This window comes from Vulpes vulpes, chromosome 2 (genome assembly GCF_048418805.1).
Source record: "Vulpes vulpes isolate BD-2025 chromosome 2, VulVul3, whole genome shotgun sequence".
NCBI classification, from domain to species: domain Eukaryota; kingdom Metazoa; phylum Chordata; class Mammalia; order Carnivora; family Canidae; genus Vulpes; species Vulpes vulpes.
Window position 1 is genome coordinate 60,897,402 of NC_132781.1, and position 20,527 is coordinate 60,917,928.

Genomic DNA, 20,527 nt, shown 5'->3' on the forward strand with positions numbered 1-20,527 from the left:
GTTTCCTATAAAAGACGGAGGGTAAAAGCCCTCAGTGACAACCTTCTCCAGGGCCCTCTCTCACTTCTGGTAGCTTTCTCTGTATCTCAACTTAATAATCTATCATTTCACTTACTGTCTGTTGTTCCTGAGGCGAATCTTTGAGAAGAGAAGCAAGCTCTTCTGTATTACCTATCATCAAGCTAAAGTTGTTTATTCCCCTAGTAAGTAAATCATTAAGACAGCTGGGAGCTTCCTGAAGGAAGGGGTATGCATACTCAGCCTGCTTCCAAGTGGGCAGCAGGTTATAAGGACGTTAGATTTTATCTACATTTTTCTTCTGCCTTTGCTTCCCACATCAGACCCGTCAGGAAACCACTGTTCCAAGCTCGCAAGAGGGCACCTGGCCCGCTGGCAGCTTTTGTGCATCCTTCAAGTATTCAGTAAGGTCTCTATTAAAGTTGTACGTTGCACTCATGGTTTTTGCCCAAAGTGTAGTTTCAATGCATTAAAATACTTAAGTTGATTTCTGTCTCTCCAACTGAGGTTCGGTAGCAGGTGACTCTGGAAAAGTTTTGCATTTCCACGGGCAAATACCTGGCGGGGAGCCCCAGAGCGGGAGTAGGATGCTTGTTGTCCTGATCAGTGCAGGGCAACTAAGCAGAGGCAGCCGGATGTGCCTCTATCAACTTACCAGAAGTGAGTTGTCACACCCGGCGCAGAAAGCACAAGCTCTCAAATAGATGGGGGGGGGGGGGGTGGGGTGGGGTGGGGTGGGGGGGAGGTAACTTTTGAACCATTCCAGTGGAGGATCCCGGGGACTGTGTGTGGGACGTGGGAGAACCCCGGGCTCCTGTCCGTGAACACGCCGGGGCGCGCCTGCCGGGGGCGCCCGGGGCCAGCCCGCTGTCCGGGGCTCAGCACCTCGGGGGCTGCAGCCGCCGTCTCCCTCCGCGCTCTTCCTTCCCCAGGAAGCGAGCGGGGGCACGAGACCTCGCGGGCTCTAAGCCTCGCCAGCGCCCGGCAGCGCGCCCGGGCCCGCGGCCCCTCCCCGCGGGCAGCCCCCACCCCGCTCCGCAGCCGCAGCCGCGGCCGCCCCGCCCCGCCCCCAGCGAGCCGCCCGAGCCGGCCGGGGCCCAGCCGCTCTCCCCGGGGTATCCTGTTTTTGCTGGCTGCAGGCCTTTTTCTGCCTGAGTGAAAATGAAACAGACGCCCCGTCCGCCTCCCCGCGGCGCCCCCGCCGGCTCTCGCGCTCGCTCGCTCACACGCCACCGCCCTCGCGCGGCCGCCTCCCGCCGCTAGCGGCCCGCCCGGCTCCCGCAGCCGCTCCCGCAGCCGCAGCCGCACCCGCAGCCCAGCGCCCGCCCGCCCCCGGGGGCGCCGCCCGCGGCCCCACACCCGCCCGGCACGCCCCGCGGGGCTCGCAGGGCCGGAGGCGGCGCGGCGGCTGCAGGCGGCCCAGGGCGCGGCCGGGCCGGGGCGGGGCGGGGCGGGAGCGCGGGCAGCGCCGAGTGCGCCCGGGCTCTGCGGATCAGGTGGGTCCCGCGGGCGCCGCCGAGCCCCCGAGGGCTGGAGCCGGGCCGGGCCGGGCCGGGGCTGCGGGCGCGGCGGGGGCGGCGGGGACGAGCCGCGGGCCCCCGCGCCGGCCCTGCCCTGTGTCTGCCCTGTGTCCGCCCTGTGTCGCGTCCGCCCTGCGCCGGTCCTCGCTTTTGTTCTCGCCGCGGTTTCTGCGCCCCGGCCCCCGTCCGCACCCCGCTCGCGTCCCGTCCTGCCCCCGCCCCGGCCCGCCTCCAGACTCGCCGGCGGGTCGGCAGGCGGGGGTCTCCCCACGCGGTCCCGGCTGCGGGGGCGGAAGACGGGAGGCCCGGGGTCCGCGGTCCATCGGCGGGACCCCCCCCCCCCCCCCCCCCCAAGGAATCTCGAAAGGAGCGAGGGGTCTGTCGCCTCCCGTGGGGCAGGACAGAAGGACGGCTCTCGCCCGGGACCAGACGGTAAGAGGATGCCCCTGGGACGCGGGAGCCTGGAAAGGTGAAGAGGGGCTCGCGAGCCCTGGAAGTAGCCGCCCAGAGGGGAGTGGTCGGATTGCGACGACCCAACCAAACATCGGCTTCGGGAAAGTCTCAAACATTTCTAACTTGGGCAGCAAAAGGGTCTGCCTGCTGCACTAGGGGAAGCAGGGAAGAGGCAGGGGCCCTCCAGCCTTACAAACCACCCCATTCTTGCGCGAGAGGGACACCATCCCTCCTTGGAAATGGCAGAAAAAGAGCTAAGCAGTACGATTGCACAAACTCTTGAAAGGCATCCAAAAACAGTAAAGTGGAAAAAATTGTCAGCGTTCACGGGTAGAAAGCAGGGCAAATGGAGATTTCCCAATCTTCTCCCTGGCGGGAGGGAAGGAGGAGGAGGAGGAAGGCGAGGAGGGTGTAAGCGCTCCTTCCTCCTCCCAAACAGCCCCCCTCCCCCCCCAAGCAACGGAGACCCGGGCTGCTGCTTTTGTGGCCTTGTTTTGTCGTTTGCACGCCTTCTGGCTCCTGCTGGCTCCTGCGAAGGCCTCGTTGTCTCCTTTATTTACCTGAAAATAGGTATGTCTCAGGAGTCAGGATATGCCCCCAAGGGAGAGCTCCGGCCTCCTGCTTCTTAGCTGGGAGACACTTGCTTAGGGGAAGCCTCAGTTTCTACAGCTATGAAATGTGGATGCTGCTCTGGGTAAGAAAATGCTAGTGAGGAGGGGCCAGTGTGTGTTGCGGGGTGGGGACATCGTTATTCTCTTGTACTTCTGTGCCTCTTTGGCTACGCGGAGCGAGCACTCTATCTTGTTCCAAGTCATTGCTGGGTGTACCTTACCTGCTCCAGCAGATGAGGGGCAGGTGAAAATCTGTTGTTGTTACAAGTGGCATGTACTGGACAACTATGACAATAAAGCAGTGCTGAAAAAAATCCCTAGGGCTTATCTCTTATCCAAGAGATTTCAAACTGTCCCGCTGGGAGTCTTGGGATCCTGGCTCAGGAGCCACCGTAGTGGAGGAGGAGAGCCTCCAGGGCAGGGCTCTGACCCCTCCCTTCCTTCTTTCAGACAGGAGTTTCCTCCTAGAAGTTTTTATCTCTTTGTTGGGAAACCCCATGAGCCGTTTTTTAGTAACAGATTCCTCAGATCCAGTCTCATTTGGTCATCTTCAGTGGAGAAACTGAGTCAAGATGTACGCAAAGTGATTTGTGTAAGATCTGGTGGCCAAACCTTGGCAGGAAACCTGTGTCCTGAATAATAGGCCAGGAGACCTTTACCTGCCCATGGTGGCTCTGAGCATCTATTTCTCCAGCTGTTAGCACCAGCTCACGAGGACCCTAACTCCAAGGCCTCAGGTCTACCTTTTTACCCTTCTGGGAGAAGAAGCCAAGAATTACATCCTTGTAGATATTTTTAAAGGACTTTTGTGGGATCTTCACATGGGAGTTGGTTTTACAGGCTGAGATAAAAAAGAATTGCGTTCCCCAGGAGCTAGTCAGCCCCTATCAGCTCAGCCTGGCAGGGTGTGCAGGTCAGAGAGGCCAAGCAACTTGCTCCTGGGCACTCAGCATTTAATTCGCAGGTGGGATTGGAATGCAGCTCTGCCTGACTCTAAGGCTTGTGCTCTTTACATTATGTTATCCCTCATGATGAGGGAAAAATGACTGATGGACAGATGTCATTCAGATGGGAGCTAGAGTGAGAGAATGGCTGGCAGCGGGGCAGCATTAAGTGGGAGACTGGGCATTCATGGGCGTGTGTGGATGTTCATACCATAAATGTAATTGTATTTGAAATGAAGTGTATTTTCTGCCCTGTATTTTTTCTATTTCATTGTTTTTGGGGTTTTTTTTTTTTTTTGTAGATACTTGAAAGTTTTATTTTTCTAATTCTTAAAGTTTAATCTACATACAATAGCATCCACAGATCTTAAATGTTCGGTTCAAACACGTCTTGACAGTTGTTTATGGTTATGTAACCACTACCCAAAATGAGATGTAAATATTTGCATCAACCTAGAAAGTTCCCATGTCCAACTAATTTTCCTTCTGTCCCTCTAGGCAACCATTTTTCTGATTTTATTACCGTTGATTAATTTTGCCTGTTCTTGGGCTTCACATAAATGGAACCGTACCATATATCTCTGGTTTATTTCACTTGACAAAGCAGTTTTCAAGTTCACCTGTGTTGCTGCGTATGAGTATATGTTCCTTTTTATGCTGAGTAGTATTCATTCTATTGTATGGGTATACCACAGTTTGCTTATTCATTCTTTCGTTGATGAACGTTTTGGGTTATTTCTAATTTGAGCTCTTAATTCTTATAGAATTCTTTTGTGGACATTTGTTTTCTTTTCATTTTAAATTCAATCTGCCAACATATAGTATAACACCCAGTGCTCATCTCATCAGGTTATGCTTGTTTTCAAGTAGAAGTGAAACCCTTGGGTCACAGGATATATACCATTTTGCCTTCCCATAGTAACGTGTGAGACGTGTGATTATTCTGCACCCTACACAATATTTGGTGTTGTCAGTCGTTTTGAATTTAGGTTTTAGTGGCTGGGTGATGGCATCTCATACCTTCTACTTTATAATGGAATTTTAAGGATTGTTGGAGAAGAGAGCATAAACAGGAGGCAGAATATGAAACAAGATGGTAGTTTGGAGGTCAATAGTTGGAATTGTGACCTTAGGAATAGGAGTTTCTGGGCTCCAGAGAGCTTTCTGCATATCACCTGAGATTTAAGAGTTAGTACTTAGATTCTACAAATTAGGCGAGTTTGTTTCTGCTTAGGGCTTTATTTGTTTTTTCAAAAGATTTTATTTATTTATTCATAAGAGAGAGAGAGAGAGAGAGAGGCAGAGACACAGGCAGAGGGAGAAGCAGGCTCCATGCAGGGAGCCTGATGCAGGACTCGATCCTGGATCACGCCCTGAGCCGAAGGCAGACAGTCAACCGCTGAGCCACCCAGGCAACCCCATGCTTATGGGTTTAAACGCTACCTCCAGGACCGTTGTCTTTGTCTCCAGTTCACATCTCCATTTGGGGTCTTCGATTCACATATTTAACTGCCCACCAGGCATGTCTTCTTGGGCGTCTCAAGGACACTACAGACTTGACAAGGCTGGAACACAACTTATGATCTCATATTGGCTTTCTGTCATGGGTCACTGGATGAATGATGGCACCACTAACTAAGAATATATAAAGAAGGACATTTAGGTCAAGGGTAGGGATAATGTATTTGGTTCCATGCTAAATGGTGTGGAGTGGTCTGGGAAGATAAGGAGAGGAAGTTGCACTGAACCGTTAGGAGATAATTTGACATCTGTTGGGAGTAGTTTTGGCAGAATGGAGGGCAGGCAAGCTAGATTGCTGAGACATGAGAGAGAAGGAAGTGGAGGTGGCGAGTACAGAGGCAGCTTTTTCAAGAATTATGTTTGAAAAGACCAGAGGGAGATTGCACTACTGTTGTAGAAAGATGGTGAAGGGAAGGATTTTAGGATGGAAAAGACAAGAGAGATGGAGGCTCAGGGGAAGGACTCAGTCCAAGAGAAGGAGGGAAGGATGGGTGATAGAGCAAGGTGCTAGAGGAACAGGAAGAAATTGGGAGGTTGGCTTTGAAAGGAGGATGGATGCCTCCATTCCTGAGACTGGATGTGAGTGGATGAAAGTGAGAAAGCTTGTCAACAACAGAATTCTCTGTTGACCCTAAATGTGTACAATCCTCATGATCATCACCATCTGTTCCCTTCTCATCTCGTGTAGTGTGTATCAGTTAGCTTTTTCTGCAGCTCTGCTGCGTAATAAACCACCCCCAAATCTCAATTTATGACCACAAAAGTGTATTGTTCATCTAAAATGATGACTTTAGAGCAGTTGGTTATGTGGTTTTGTGGTTGAGCTCCAGGTGCCAGCCAGCCAGATCTGCTCCATGTGTCTTCTCACTGCAGGATGAAGACTGAAGGAGCTCCATCTAGCTGATACATATTATTTTCATGGTTGGAGCTGGAGGAAGAAAGGAATGATGTGATACCTTGTAAAGCCTCCACTCTGAACTGGCGTGCTATCACTTCTACCTACATTCTGTTGGTCAAAGTCAGTGATGTGACCAAACCCAAAGTCAGTGGGACAGATGAATGGATATATAAGCACATTTTGTTTTATTGTTTTTTTTTTTTAAGATTTTTATTCACTTGAGAGAAAGAGAGAGCACATAAGTTGGAGGAGGGGAAGAGGGACAAGCAGACTCCCTGCTGAGCAAGGAGCCCAATGTGGGGCTCTATCCCAAGACCCTGACTTGGGGCTCTGTCCCCAGACTGAGATTGTGCCCTGAACTGAAGTCAGACATTTTTTATTTATTTATTTTTTATTTATACTTTTTAAACTTTATTCATGAGAGACACAGAGAGAAGGAAGCAGAGAGTCACAGGCAGAGACACAGGCAGAGGGAGATGCAGGCTCCATGCAAGGAGCCCCACGTAGGACCTGATCCCGGGACTCCAGGATCATGCCCTGGGCACAAGGCAAGCGCTAAACCGCTGAGACCCAGGGATCCCATGAAGTCAGACATTTAACCAACTGAGCCACCCAGGCCTCCCCCCACTTTTTAAAATTTATTTATTATTTTATTTTATTTTATTTTATTTTATTTTATTTTTTTAAGATTTATTTATTTGTGATAGACATAGAGAGAGAGAGAGAGAGAGAGAGGGAGAAAGGGAGGCAGAGACACAGGAGGAGGGAGAAGCAGGCTCCATGCTGGGAGCCTGACGCGGTACTCGATCCTGGGACTCCAGGATCGCGTCCTGGGCCAAAGGCAGAGGCGCTAAACCACTGAGCCACCCAGGGATCCCCTATTTATTTATTTTAGAGAAAGAGAGTGAGAGAAAGCATGTGATCGAAGGTGGGGGGACAGAAGGAGAGGGAAATAGAGAATCTAAGCAGACTCCCTACTGAGCATGGAGCCTGATGCAGGGCTTAATCCCACCATCATAACCTGAACTGAAATTAAGAGTTGGATGCTTAATGGATTGAGCCACCCAAGCGCCCCAACAGGCACATTTCATTTTATTGTGCTTTGCAGATGAATTGTGTTTTTTTTTACAAATTGAAGGTTTGTGGCAACCCTAGATCCAAAGTCTATCTGTGCTTTTTTTTTTTTTTTTTTTTTTTTAAAGAGAGGGGCACAGAAAGTAGTAGCACAGGGGTGGGAGGGACAGTAGGAAAGAGAATCCCAAGCAGTCTCCATGCCCAGCTGAGAGCCCAAGGCTGGGCTCAATATCATGACCCTGAGATCATGACCTGGGCCAGTCTCAAGGGCTGTACGTCTAACCAACTGAGCCACCTAGGTGCCCCAACTGGCACCATTTTTGCAACAGCATTTGCTCAGTTTGTGTCTCTGTAGCACATTTTGGTAATTCTTGCAACATTTTCATTATTTCAACAAACTCTTCTGTCATTACTTTATTAGAATTGCTGCAATCTCATGATAGAACTTTTAACGGGTGAGGAGGTACTTCTTATGGATGAGCAAAGAAAGTGGTTTCTTGAGATGGAGTCTAGTCCTGATGAAGAGGCTGTGAAGATTGTTGAAATGACAACAAAGGATTTAGAATAATCATATTAACTCTGCTGATAAAGCCAGTGGCACGGTTTGAGAGAGAAATAAAAGACCACTATTTTATTTTATTTTATTTTATTTTATTTTATTTTATTTTATTTTATTTTATTTTATTTTTGAGGATTATTTATTTATTTATACATGAGAGACACACAGAGAGAGGTAAAGATATAGGCAGAGGGAGAAGCAGGCTCCCCATGGGGAGCCTGATGCAGGACTTGATCCCAAGACCCTGGGAACATGGCCTGAGCCAAAGGCAGATGCTCAACCACTGAGCCACCCAGGTGTCCCTGACTCCAATTTTAAAAGAAGTTCTAATGTGGGTAACATGCTATCAAATAGCATCTCATGCTGTAGAGAAATCATTGATGAAAGGAAGATTCAGTTGATGCAGCAAAGTTTACTGTTGTCTCATTTTAAGAAATTGCCAGAGCCACCCCAACCTGCAGCAACCAGTTATCCTGATCACTAGCCATCAACATCAAGGCAAGACCCTCCTCCACCAGCAAAAAAATTCCAGCTTGCTGAAAGCTCAGATACTGGGTAGCATTTTTTTTTTTTTTTTTTTAGCAATAAAGATTTTTTTTTTTTTAGCAATAAAGAATTTTTAGATTAAGGCATATGCGTTGTTTTCTTAGATATAATGCACTTAATAGACTACAGCATGGCGTAAACATAACTTTTATATGCATGAAAAAAAACCAAAATTCATTTGACTTGCTTGGTTGTAATATTTGCTTTATTGCAGTAGTCGGGAACTGAACCTGAACCACCTCGAGAGTATGTCTGTAGCTGCTTTTTAGCAGGGAGTAATAGTTAAGAACAATAATCCAATTGATCACATGTATTCGTTAATAACTCCCTGATACAAGTCTGCATTGATTTTTATCTCTCCAAACTAATCCCCATTGCACAGGCTGCTCTGGTACAGTTGCCCTCTTTTCGGGCATGGTGATGCACTTTTAAGTTGCTGTGTCTTTGTACACATGGTCCTTCTATCTGAGAGCCTCCCTCTGAACCAGATCTATGGCCCAGTGCAGGCAACCCTGCCTCTTTGTCATCCTTGTACTTTGGTGCCATGGTTCTTGCTTAGTTGAGGTGCAGCCCTCTCCACCCAGACCCCTGCTGCTATGACCTCTCTGTTCTCTGCTCCAGGACATCTTGTTACTGCAACCTACGCCTCACCAGCCACTGATTGGGGATTTGATCTTTCCCAGGCTCCCCTCTGGCTCAGGGTAAGGCACGTGTTTCTTTACATGACATTTTCTTTACATGACATGACGAGCTGCTCTCTGAACAATTCTTTATTCTCGTCACTCTATCCCTTAGGATTTCTGCTCCAGCCTCTGGGAACTACTGCTAATTCCTGAAACCCTCCCCTGGTTTTATGGCTCTGGGCTTTTCCCATGGTGCCCGCTCTGCTTGGAACACCCTTTTTACTTCCTCCCCAAATCCACCTGCAGACTCCTCCTTCATGACCTAGCTTAATCATCATCCTCTCTGTGAAACCAGTCGCCCCCTGCATCCCAGGAGTTAGGTGCTACCCCCAGCAACCCCAGGGAACCTCGATGGTGCACTGCAGAAACTGGAGGGCACGCTGCACACCCCAATGGCTCTCTTTGCTGATCCACGCTGGTAGTTAGGTAGAGGCCGACTGCATTAGTTTGCATCCCTAATGACTGTCAGTCCTGGAGCAAGGCACCTCACCTCTTGGTCTGGGCTGAGAGGTCTGCTCCCAGGAGCTTTTACCTTCACTCCTCAGACAGGGTGGGCAGGTAGCTTAGTTTGGAAAGCCAAAGCAATGTAGATTTGGTATGTGTACTGAAGGCAAAGAGGTCATCATTTAGTATACTTAACCCAGAATTACTTTTAAAAATCTTCTCTTTTGAAAAAGAGGAAGTAAAAATATGCCATTTAAAACTCCAGCCAGAGAGCTGTTCTGCTCAACTTGTCCAAACCCAGTGTGAAGGCCACAGACGTCAGCTGCATGCAGTCAGACCCAGCTGAGGGAGATGCCAGGATATGGGAAAGGCTGGACCAGCGTTCACAAGTGGGCTGGGTGGTCGCCTGTGCTTCCTGTGGCTTCTCTCTCAAGCCACATGTGCTCGGCAGGTGTCAATGGCAGGAGAAGGCATGGTGCTGCTGCTTGCACCAGGTTCCAACTCGGAGAGTGAGTGATCTGAGGGGGAGGAGGAGAGTCCAGGGAGAGCGTATCTGGGAAGTGAGGGGCAGAGCAAGGTTTCCGGGAGGACGTTGTCAGGAGGGCTGAATGGTGCTGAGAGGTTGGGTGGAATGAGCGCTGGAAGCGATCAGTTGGCTATGGGTTGACAGCAAAACCCCAGGGAAAACAGAAAAATAATTATAGAATTATTATTATTAGAGTTCTCTACACTAGTTGACAGTTGGAAGAGTGAGGTCATATTTCCATCTTGCTTGAGCAACACAAATGCCCTGTGAGGTTAGCAAGTTAAGAATTATGCCCCCATTTTATATAGGGAGAAACTGAGGGATGGGGTTTTAATGTTTTGGCTAAAGCCTTTCAAGAACGAGTAGCAGAATAGAGGCATGAAAGGCCAGTCCTGACTCCCAACAGTGTGGCTTGGAGACCCTGGTGGTGTGCAGGCAGGGGAAGCAAAGGTGGCTCTGAGGGTTCAGGGGTGCTTGGTATAGAAGCACATCCAGGCCGGGGCAGGGCTGCTACGTGGTGCTGCTCAGACAGAAATCAACCAGGTGGAGTGCAAGATAACCTCTAGAAGAAGCCAGGAAAGAGAGGCCAGATCTTGTGATTAGTTCTTAATGAAAGTTTTTTTTTAATTTTTATTTTTATTTATGATAGGCACACAGTGAGAGAGAGAGAGAGGCAGAGACACAGGCAGAGGGAGAAGCAGGCTCCATGCGCTGGGAGCCCGACGTGGGATTCGATCCCGGGTCTCCAGGATCGCGCCCTGGGCCAAAGGCAGGCGCCAAACCACTGCGCCACCCAGGGATCCCCTTAATGAAAGTTTTTAATTCTATCCCAGGCTGTGTGCTCTTGTCTTTAGGAACCTTGCTTTAAATGCTCACTTAGAACAGGACACTGGAAAGCGTCTGGGCTGAAAGTGAGCTGATCTGGTCACTCCATGTACTGGGGCTGCCAGCGCCTCAGTTTCCCTGTCAGCAAAATAGCCTGAAGCCGTGATCTAGCAAACTTCTCTCTGAGCAACTCTTGCTGTTAAACAGTAAGTCCAAACCCCCAGGAAATAAACATTCAGACTAAAAACCAAAAGGGAGAAGCAGCTATCGTGGCCAGAGGGAGCCCAGTGTTTTTGGCTCCTACTTGCCAGATTGGACACCAGGGACTGTGGTTCTAGGAGATACACCTGTTCCAGAGATCCCAGAGCTTTGAAATTAGCTGGTCATTCAACATTCACTGAGCCACCATGAATTCATGCACTCATTTATCAACACGTCCAGAATCCATTGGGCAGCTGCTATGTGCTCTTCTAGATACCTGGGAGGTAGCAGAGAAGGGAGACACAATCCCTGCTCACCCAGAGGCTGGGGTTTGGCTTAGGAGACAGTCGTTAAAAAACTGACTGCAAAAAAAAAAAACAAAAAAACAAAACAAAAAAACAAACAAACAAAAAACTGACTGCATAGCAAGAGCCATGATGGAGAAGAGCAGGGTGGGTGTCACAGGGGCCTGAATCTGTCAGGGGAGGTGGTCAGGGAGGGCTTTCTTGAGGAAGCTGAGCCCCACAAGAGTTAGAGGGTGAAGAGGGAAGAGTGTTTCTGGTGAGGGAAGAGGTTGTAAGAACCAAACATCCTGCTATCCCGTTGGCTGTTCAGAACCCAGACAGCCTTAGTGGCTAGGAGAGCAGAGAAGGGAGCAAGCCTGGGACAGTGGGCCAGCTGCCCAGAAGGATGGTGTATGGTTGGGGTTGGTAGCATCTGTGTGCAGAACAGCAGCTGCTTTCCTATCTCCTCCCTCAGGGAACCATGAGTCCGCAAGTGGCCCTCCAGCTGTCCCCAAGAGGAACTTGCTCAGCATCTATGGGGAAGGCAGAGACACTTCTCAAAATCAGGGGCAGGGCTCTTGCTTGGTTCAGTTGGCTGAATCTGTGGATATGTCTACAGTGGTCTTTCGTATAACAAAATTCGGTTTTCAGATGTTAACCAGAGCTGTGCAAAGGAAGGGAAAATTAAAATTCCTATGTGCAAATTTAATTGAGTGCTCAGGAATCGATTCCTGAGCATGCAAGTGCTCAGTAAATGTTTGGGGCTGATAACTCTTGAGTGGCACCTGAGAATGTGTCCCTGTCAGAGATCGTAGGTGTAAGCCACAGACGGAGGTTCTAGCTCACAGAGGCAGAAAAGGCGTGCATTGGAAGGATTTCTTTTGTTGCTTCACAGTATGCCTGGGGTGGCTGGAAAACCAAGCTGGCCAGAAGCAGTAGGGTCTTGCCCCGGAGCTGGCTCTAGCCTCTGCTGCCTCTAGAACTGCTAGAACCTGTCATGGGCATCTGAACTCTTGTGCCACTTCTCTAGGATGTAAACCCACTAATTGGCCAGGCCTAGATGACTCTGCTGCGTTCTGGGTGCATGTGGGCAGACAGGAGAGTGTCTGGCCCATCTGTTCTGGTGGCCAGAGGGGATTCCTGACACAAAACTGAGAAGCCAGAGTCCACCAGTGTTTGGGCACCCTTAGTGCCACAAGATCCTGCCACCCTAAGGAGAGTCCCAGGGCTGTAGGTGCGGGACAGAGAAGGATCCTGGAGAGCTAGCTCTCAAAGAGGCAGCCTGGCCTTGGGCAACTTTTGAACCTCTGGGCCTCAAGATTCTCGGGTGTAAAATGGACAGGTGCACAGTTCAGAAACAGACGTGCCCAGTGGCATGGTGTTATTACATGGGAGCGCCCCTCGTCATTATTATCAGTAGAAGTAACAGTAATTTCACTCAGCTGTTATCAGAACAGTTTTGTCTGCAAAGGAATGAAACCCGTGTGAAAATCTAAAAGTTAGAGGTGACCACACACATTTCTACAGATTCCCTGCAGGGGCTCCTTTAAATTTTTACGTCCCCAGGATACTTACCATAGGACTTCATTGACCAAAATTAAATAAACAAATTAATGAGCGAGTCACCATCTCACAGATCCTTGATAATAAATGCTGTTAAGGAGAGCAGTTGTTTTGCAGGGACAAACAGATCGTTTTAGAGATCCCAGTCTGGCTTCCTCACTGTGGAAGCCCTAAAAAAGGAAGAGAAAGTTCAGGCCATGTGACTGGAGGCGCCCCCCCCGCCCCCCATCCCCAGGAGAGTTGGGGCCACACCACCACGCCCTCTGGCCGGAAGAACACAGACTCCCTCAGACACAGAACGCCCAGGTTAGACCTTGACTCGGAAGCACGCTGGTAAATGTTTCATGACTAGCAACTCAATAATTGAAAGACCCTCCTCTTTTCCTGTGATGTTCAGAGCAGTGATAGGAACAGGGCTGACCCCACTCCTGGCATCTTGTGCTGCATCTCATTGATCTGCTTTCCAGGAGGTCATCCTCTCCAGGGCCAGCCAACGAGGGCCCCGGCTACTGAATCTGGGTGCAGCCACAGGCCTTCTCCGGTGCTCGGCAGCCTGGGGCAGTAGCCAGACCCCGCATCCATCTGCTTTGGGGAAGTATCCTAGGATTTTCCGCCGTCTGTGCTACAGTTTTCTTTTCCTGCTGTGCTTGGCTGCACCTGAGCTTCCGATTTCCTTTCTCTGAGGGATGGGGCTGGATGTGGCTGGCAGGGCCAGTAGGGCTGTCTGGTGAGACAGGGGAGTGATCCAGAAACCAGAGTGATAATAAAAGAACAGCTCAAAAAAAAAAAAAAAAAAAATAAAAGAACAGCTCACACTCAATGGGCATTTACTCACTTCAGATGCTGGCTACGAGCTCTGCGGGAGCCCTGGCTTTTCGCCATATAGAAACCCCAGTTTTGCAGTTGAGGAAACTGAGTCACCACCCAGAATGAACAGATTAACGGTGTTGAGGTGCTCCTGTAACTGTACCTCTGATGCCTGACTGAGAGTGGTAAAAGGTTTAGAAAGGTTTAGAAATTTCCCAGGGGCCACATGGTAAAGGAGAGATCTGGGAACCAGATACAGAAGTTGTGAGCTGGTGGAAATCTAATAGATGCCCTATTAGATCTCTCCCCATGTTGTCTGGATGAGAACCTGAGGGTGGGGTGGTTGTGGGTGGGGATGGGAGGGTACTTTCTGAAGATCAGAGCCCTGAGAAGAACTCAAGTTTTTTTTTTTTTTTTTTAAGATTTTAGTTATTTATTCAGGAGACACACACACACACACACACACACAGAGAGAGAGAGAGAGAGAGACAGGAGACAGAGACAGGAGAAGCAGGCTCCATGCAAAGAGCCTGATGTGGGACTCGATCCCGGGACTCCGGGATCACACCCTGAGCCAAAGGCAGATGCTCAGCTGCTGAGCCACCCAGGTGTCCCGAAGAACTCAGTTTTTGAATCAACATGCTGTCTGCCAGCTGGCAAACGAGGAGTCTTCCATCTTGTGGTGAGGCGTGTATGCCCACATGTCCAAATAGTGGTTAGTACCCCAAAGGAGAGGCATAGGGTGCTTACAAGGGAGGGTAAGAATATAACGCAGAAGACTTCCTCTGGGGAGTGACATCATCATCAGAGCCTACAGGACAAGGAGGAGGGCATATGGGTGTGAGGGGGTGGGGGGAAGGCTTCCCAGGCAGAGGCAAGAGCATGTGCAAAGGGCTTGAGGCAGGAAGTGGCTCATTTTACAGATGAGGCTGCCAAAGCCCAGAGATGGAAACTTACCTAATTTAGTGCCTCAAAGAATTTCCTGTCCCCTCCTTGCCTTTTCTTTAAAAATTTTTTGGGATCCCTGGGTGGCTCAGCGGTTCAGCGTTCAGCGTCTGCCTTCGGCCCAGGGCGTGATCCTGGAGACCTGGAATCGAGTCTCACGTCAGGCTCCCTGCATAGAGCCTGCTTCTCCCTCTGCATGTGTGTCTGTGCCTCTGTGTGTGTGTGTGTGTGTGTGTCATGAATAAATAAATAAAAATCTTAAAAAAAAAAACCCACAAAACTTTTTTTAAGGAAAGATGCAAGAGGGAAACAACTAATTGAACAAAGGAATTAGTGGCAGAGCTGAAATTATCAGGATCCTTTGTCCCTCACCCCTTTATGCCAAGGGAATTTTAGAAAACCATGTATCTGGCTATTCCCTACCTGTGTGACCTTGAATAAGACAGAACCTCTTTAAGGCTCTGTTTCTTCATCTGTGAAATGGAGCCCACCTTCTTGCTCTGAGGATTTCACACGGATCCCTGTGAAAGAGCTTTGTGCCGGCCAATGTAGGACTTAGATCTGGGGTCCATGGGGCTACTGGGCTCCTTTCCCCTGCCTTCCAAGACCGCCCCTGAGCTGCACGTCTGAAGGATCCTCTTTCCACCACACTGTTGTATGTAATCTGGAAACCTACCACTTAGATTAACTACATTAACTACCTTTGGTACCACCACTCTCCAAGCCACCACCAGGACACACATGAATCTTGAACAGGGAACTTCCGAGATAAAAAGGAAGAAGCTTGTGAGTACTTACTATGCGCCCAACATCTCAGTGACACTGTACACTTTACATTTAGCCCCCACAGTAACGCAGAGGGCCCAGGAACCAGGAAAGGTGGACACAGTTGGCTTAGGATAGAGGGCATCTGGCAGGTAGACACATCAGCTGCCCTTCCAACCAATATCCTTTAAATATCAACAGTTATTTGGTGTGAGGGGTGTTGGAGGAAATGGATTTGCACTGAACACAAATGGCAGGCCTTTTCTGGATTCGTATTTCTTTCTGCCTGAGAAAGTATTTCCAGAAGCAGGAGGGAAAGAAATTTACAGGCAAAGTCACTTTCCCAGCTGTCTGTGTGTTAATGTCCTGAAGAAAACACGGGCTGTCCCCCACTTTCCTGTAGTGTTCTTTTGTCTTCAGTTTGCATTTGAGCTTTCCCAAGCCAGCCAGCTTCTTGGGAAGCTCTTTAGGGGATTCTATTTTGGCCCTGTTTTTATTTGAAATTTATTTAAATATAGGTGAGAACAACTAGTCTTAAAGAAGGGAAGCACTCTGCCTGTCCTTTATTTTGACTCAGTGGCTTGCTGTATACTAGAGTTGGCATCCTTGGACTTGGCTCCTTTCATTAATTAAATACGTAAAGTATTGCTTCCATTTACATAAAAGGCAACAATGCATTTTTGGGAAGTATCCGAGAACTGCCAGATTTATTTAATTAAATAGCTTTTTGTCCATTTTTGAAAGTAATTTATTCTCATTGTAGGATATTTGCAAATGTGGAGAAGTGGAAAGAATAAAGTGATGGCTCTGCCACAACCGTGTCACATGATTCACCACCACTACCACATGAATCTAGTTCTGGCCAGTATTTTTTTTTTTATTGTTGTGAAATATACATAACAAAATATACCATTATAACACTTTTTGGGTGTACTATTCAGTAGCATTAAATACATTTACATCATTGTGCAACCATCACTTCCACCCATCTCTGGAGCATTTCCATCCTCCCAAATGGAAACTCAATACCTGTCAGGCAGTAACTGCCCGTTCTCTCTGTGCCCCAGTTCCTGACAACCACCACTTTACTTTCTGTCTCCAAGAATTCTGCTACTCTAGGCACCTCATCTTTTTTTTTTTTTTTTGTATGTTTTTTTTATTGGAGTTTGATTTGCCAACATATAGTATAACACCCAGTGCTTATCTCGTCAAGTGCCCCCTTCGTAGGCACCTCATCTAAGTAGCATTGTCCAGTCTTTGTCCTTCAGTGTCTGGCTTATCTCACTGGGCATAATGTTTTTAAGATTTTTAAAAAAGATTTTATTTATTTATTCATGAGAGACTCACAGAAAGAGAGGCAGAGACAGGCAGAGAGAGAAGCAGGCTCCATGCAGGGAGCCTGATGTGGGACTCGATCCCGGGACTCCAGGATCATGGCCTGACCCAAAGGCAGACACTCAACCGCTGAGCCACCCAGGCATCCCAAGTGTTTTAAAGATTTATCTCTGTTGAAGCAGGTGTCACAACCCCCTTCATTTTCAAGGTTGAATAATATATCATTGTGTGTATATACCACACTTAATGTCTATCCATTCGTTCATCAATGGACACTTGAGCTGTTCCCACTTTGCTGGCTATTGTAAATAATGCTGCTTAGACATTGGTGCACAAATACCTCTTCAAGTCCCTGTTTACAGTTATTTTGGATATACACCCAGAAGTGGGATTGCTGGATCATACGACAATTTGATATTTGATTTTTTGAGGACCCACCATACCTGTCCAGTAGTTTTGATGTATTAGATCCAGAGTTGAGATTGTAGTCTGTGCGCAGTGTGGTATCTGGCTTTCTCATTTAATTTCCTAGTTTATTAACTCTTCTTCAAAAACACTGTTTTTTTTTTTAAGGTCGTGTATTACTCCATTTAATTACTGTCCACATTTTCCCCTTCCACTCATTGATTACTGCTCTGCAGCAAAATATTTTAAATTATGATGGTAAAATAAATAAGTCTGGTGAGCAGGCTCATGCTGTGTCCATACTTGTTTGAGGAATACTCAACAAAAGTAGGTTGTTAATTTCTATTTGGGGATTCTTGGATGATCATGCAATTCAGTGTTTTTTGTTTTTTAAAGATTTATTTATTTATTCATTCAGAGAGAGAGAGATAGGCAGAGAGAGAAGCAGGCTCCATGCAGGGAGCCCGACATGGGACTCGATCCCGGGTCTCCAGGATCGCGCCCAGGGCTGCAGGCGGCGCCAAACTGCTGCGCCACCGGGGCTGCCCAATTCAGTGATTTTGAAAGTACTTATAGCCAAGAAACCTTTACTACAAACAAAATAGCACATGGAAGCCTAGTATATTATAGCAGATAGATAAAAAGAGAAGATGATCAAAGGGAGTGTGGATGGGGGCTTAGAGTCCTGCTCTCAAGGTCTCCTCATCTCTGCTCTGTGGTTCCTGAGGGACTTCGGGAGATTCTAAGATTTTCTAGAACACAGTTTGGAAATCACCAGGGTGACCCAGTGCCTTTTTTTTTTTTTTTTTTTTTTAAGATTTTACTTATTTGTCAGAGAGAGCAGCAGCAGGTAGAGGGAGAAGCAGACTCCTTGCTGAGCTGGATATGGGACTCGATCTCAGGACCCGGGGATCATGGCCTGAGCCGAAGGCAGATGCTTAACTATCTGAGCCACCTGGGCATCCGCCAGTGTGTTTATTTTAAAGAAGAGAAGACATTTTGAGAGAGGAAGGGACTTGTCTGAGGTTAAGTTCGTTTTTGTACTCATTCATTAACTTTTTTTTCCCAACACATAGCACTTACTGCCTGCATGTTGGAATCACTTAGGGAGCTTGTTAAAAATACAGGTTCCAGGGACTCTTCTGGACTCCAAAGCAGTAGATGTGGGGAGAGACCAGGACTGGATTCTTTGCTCCACAGTCCACACTGGGTTCAGTGGGGTGCCCCCATTCTATCCCTCTGCATTTGCAAATGCTTGTCCTTCAACTCGAGAGCACTCTTCCCCACCCACTCACCGTTTGAAGCCAGGTTCAAATGTAGCCCCTTCCCCTTTGAAACCTGGCCACACAGCCCTCTGCAGGATGGCGTCCTCCTTCCTCTGTGGCCCCAGAACAGAACACAGTGCTTCCATCTCCACTTGCACTGACTGCTTTCTTCTGTAGGGAAGGCCTACAGAGGAAAGGCTTGGCTCCCCTACTAGAATATAAGCTCCTTAGGGAGCCTGTATAATTTCTCCATTCCCTATAGCCCTAGGTGTGTGTGTGTGGGGGTGATTCTTGATTGACCCATTGAATCTGGTACACACCCCATATTTGGAGGATAAAAAATTAGCCAGCAACTTATGGAAGGTCATATAGCCCACGGGAGTGGTGCCAAGAGTGGCACTGGGTGTCCTGAGGTTCAGCCCTCAGCACTGGCCAGCTGCCAAGGAGGGACAGCTATCTGGTCTGGGCAGGGAGCACTGGCCCCAGCTGCCTTAACCCTAAGTCTGGTAATTTTCTAAAATTATCTGAAACCTGGAGAGCTCTACCTGGTTGGTGATTCAGTGTGTCTGTTTAGATGCCTGAAATTTACTTTTTAAAAGTTCAGCATATATAGGATAGGCTGTCGTGTTAGTGCTACTTATTTAGACTGAGCCAGTGCACAGATGCTAAGAAAGCAAGTCTAGTGGGGGATGGCCAGTTAGTCTGCCCTCAAGGATCCTTAGCTGGGGCTGGGGATCAGCCCACATTATATCCAGAGGCAGCTGCTACAAACCCTCCTGTTATTCCAATTTGTGATCCACAACTCAGATGCTTTCCTAATGAGCACACTGGACACACTGGACTTTAAAAATTATTTAATTGGGGAAACAAGTGACTTGTTTTTTATGAGGAATGTTATATGTGGGCTCATACTGCTGAAATCAAAGTATTTATGATACTTATGTATTTATGATGTACGGATGGGTTAAAGTAGCTAGTATTCATTCCCAGCCCTCGCATGAAGATGGTATAGGGTCCCTTACCCTGCTTACCCTCTGCCAGCCAGAAGGTTCTGTGGGATTGAAGAGGGACAGAATCAGACCTCTGGAATCTTGGCACCTGCCTCCACTGTGAACTCCTTTGGCACCCGGAAGGGCCCATAGATCCTTCTGAGAGTGTTTTAAAATATAAAAAATAGGGGCACCTGGATGGCTCAGTGGTTGAGCATCTGCCTTCGACTCAGGTTGTGAACCTGGGGTCCTGGGATCTAGTCCCACATTGGACTCCCTGCAGGGAGCCTGCTTCTCCCTCTGCCTATGTCTCTGCGTCTCTCTGTCTTTTTCATGAATAAGTGAAATATTACAAAAATACATAAAATATGAAATAAATGAGATTATAGAAAAAAATGACTCAAATTGAACTATAGTTATTAAAATAGTAATATCAGGGGTTGCATTTCAGCTCACCCAAATGGAAATGTTTCTGCATCTGCAAAATGGGGGTGATTACAGAACGAGTTTCACAGAGTTTAGTGAGAATTGATTAATGAGTGTAAAGTGCTTAGAACACAGCCTGGCATGCTGTGCATTCATAAAAAGTAACATTTGCTGCTACTACTCCTATTATTAATTTTTATATAAAATACTGATGCCTGCTCTTCAGGAATTCACTATCTGCTTTGGGAGACTGTACATATGAGATAATAATTAAAAGGAGAAGTTAAGGTGTAGAAGAAAAGTCTGATAAAGGGCCAAGGGTTGCTCAGAGGGAGTGACATGGCTTCTGGCTGAAAGAGTACCAGGTAGCGGCTAAGCTTTTGGGCTGGCCAGGCTCCGATAGTTCTGGCTCTGACCCTTAACTGTCGGAGCTGGGCAAGCGACATCCTGTCTCTGAGTCCCGATTTCCTTCTCTGTAAAGTGGGGTAACAGCAGAATCTCCTGTTCTGGGTGCTGTGAGCTCCACCTACCTCCTCGCTTCATCTGGCCAATTGGTTAAATCACATGACCTTTATGGCTTGAAGCAAAACCCCCTTATCTTTCTGGCCCACCGTCTGGCCCGTCAGTCCCGAGGTTCAGTGAATCTGACCCATTTCCATCTCTGTCACTGTCTCTGGGCTGATGAATGGGACTGTGTGGCTGGCTCAGTTTAACCCCAGGAAGCTTCCGGTGTTGTTAGGCCACCCTGCGTTTTTATCCTGGTCAGTGTTTCTCCACCCCTTGTCCCTGGCATCTCCTGCCAACCTGGGGGCTCTCAGACTGCACTCTCCCTTGCTCTTATCAGGTGATCTCGCTTCTTACTTCATAGGAAAGAACGTCTGTAGACAACCACACACTCAACTTCCTTCTCGTTCTTTTGA

General features: G+C 48.1%; 1 protein-coding gene across 9 annotated transcripts in view; it reads left to right on the forward strand.

Annotated features, from left to right (window-relative positions):
* Positions 1–1,309: 1,309 nt before the first annotated feature.
* GGTA1 (glycoprotein alpha-galactosyltransferase 1 (inactive)) overlaps positions 1,310–20,527 on the forward strand; it is a 56,666-nt gene continuing 37,448 nt past the window's right edge. Inside the window, exon 1 of one of the 9 annotated variants that reach the window (XM_072748770.1) lies at positions 1,310–1,514. The gene's annotated coding sequence lies outside the window, so the exon portion shown is untranslated. Of the gene's footprint in view, positions 1,515–1,566; positions 1,971–2,451; positions 2,562–8,825; positions 8,846–20,527 lie in introns of those variants that run through there. The other 8 variants (XM_072748768.1, XM_072748764.1, XM_072748763.1 and 5 more) reach the window with 8 other exon arrangements.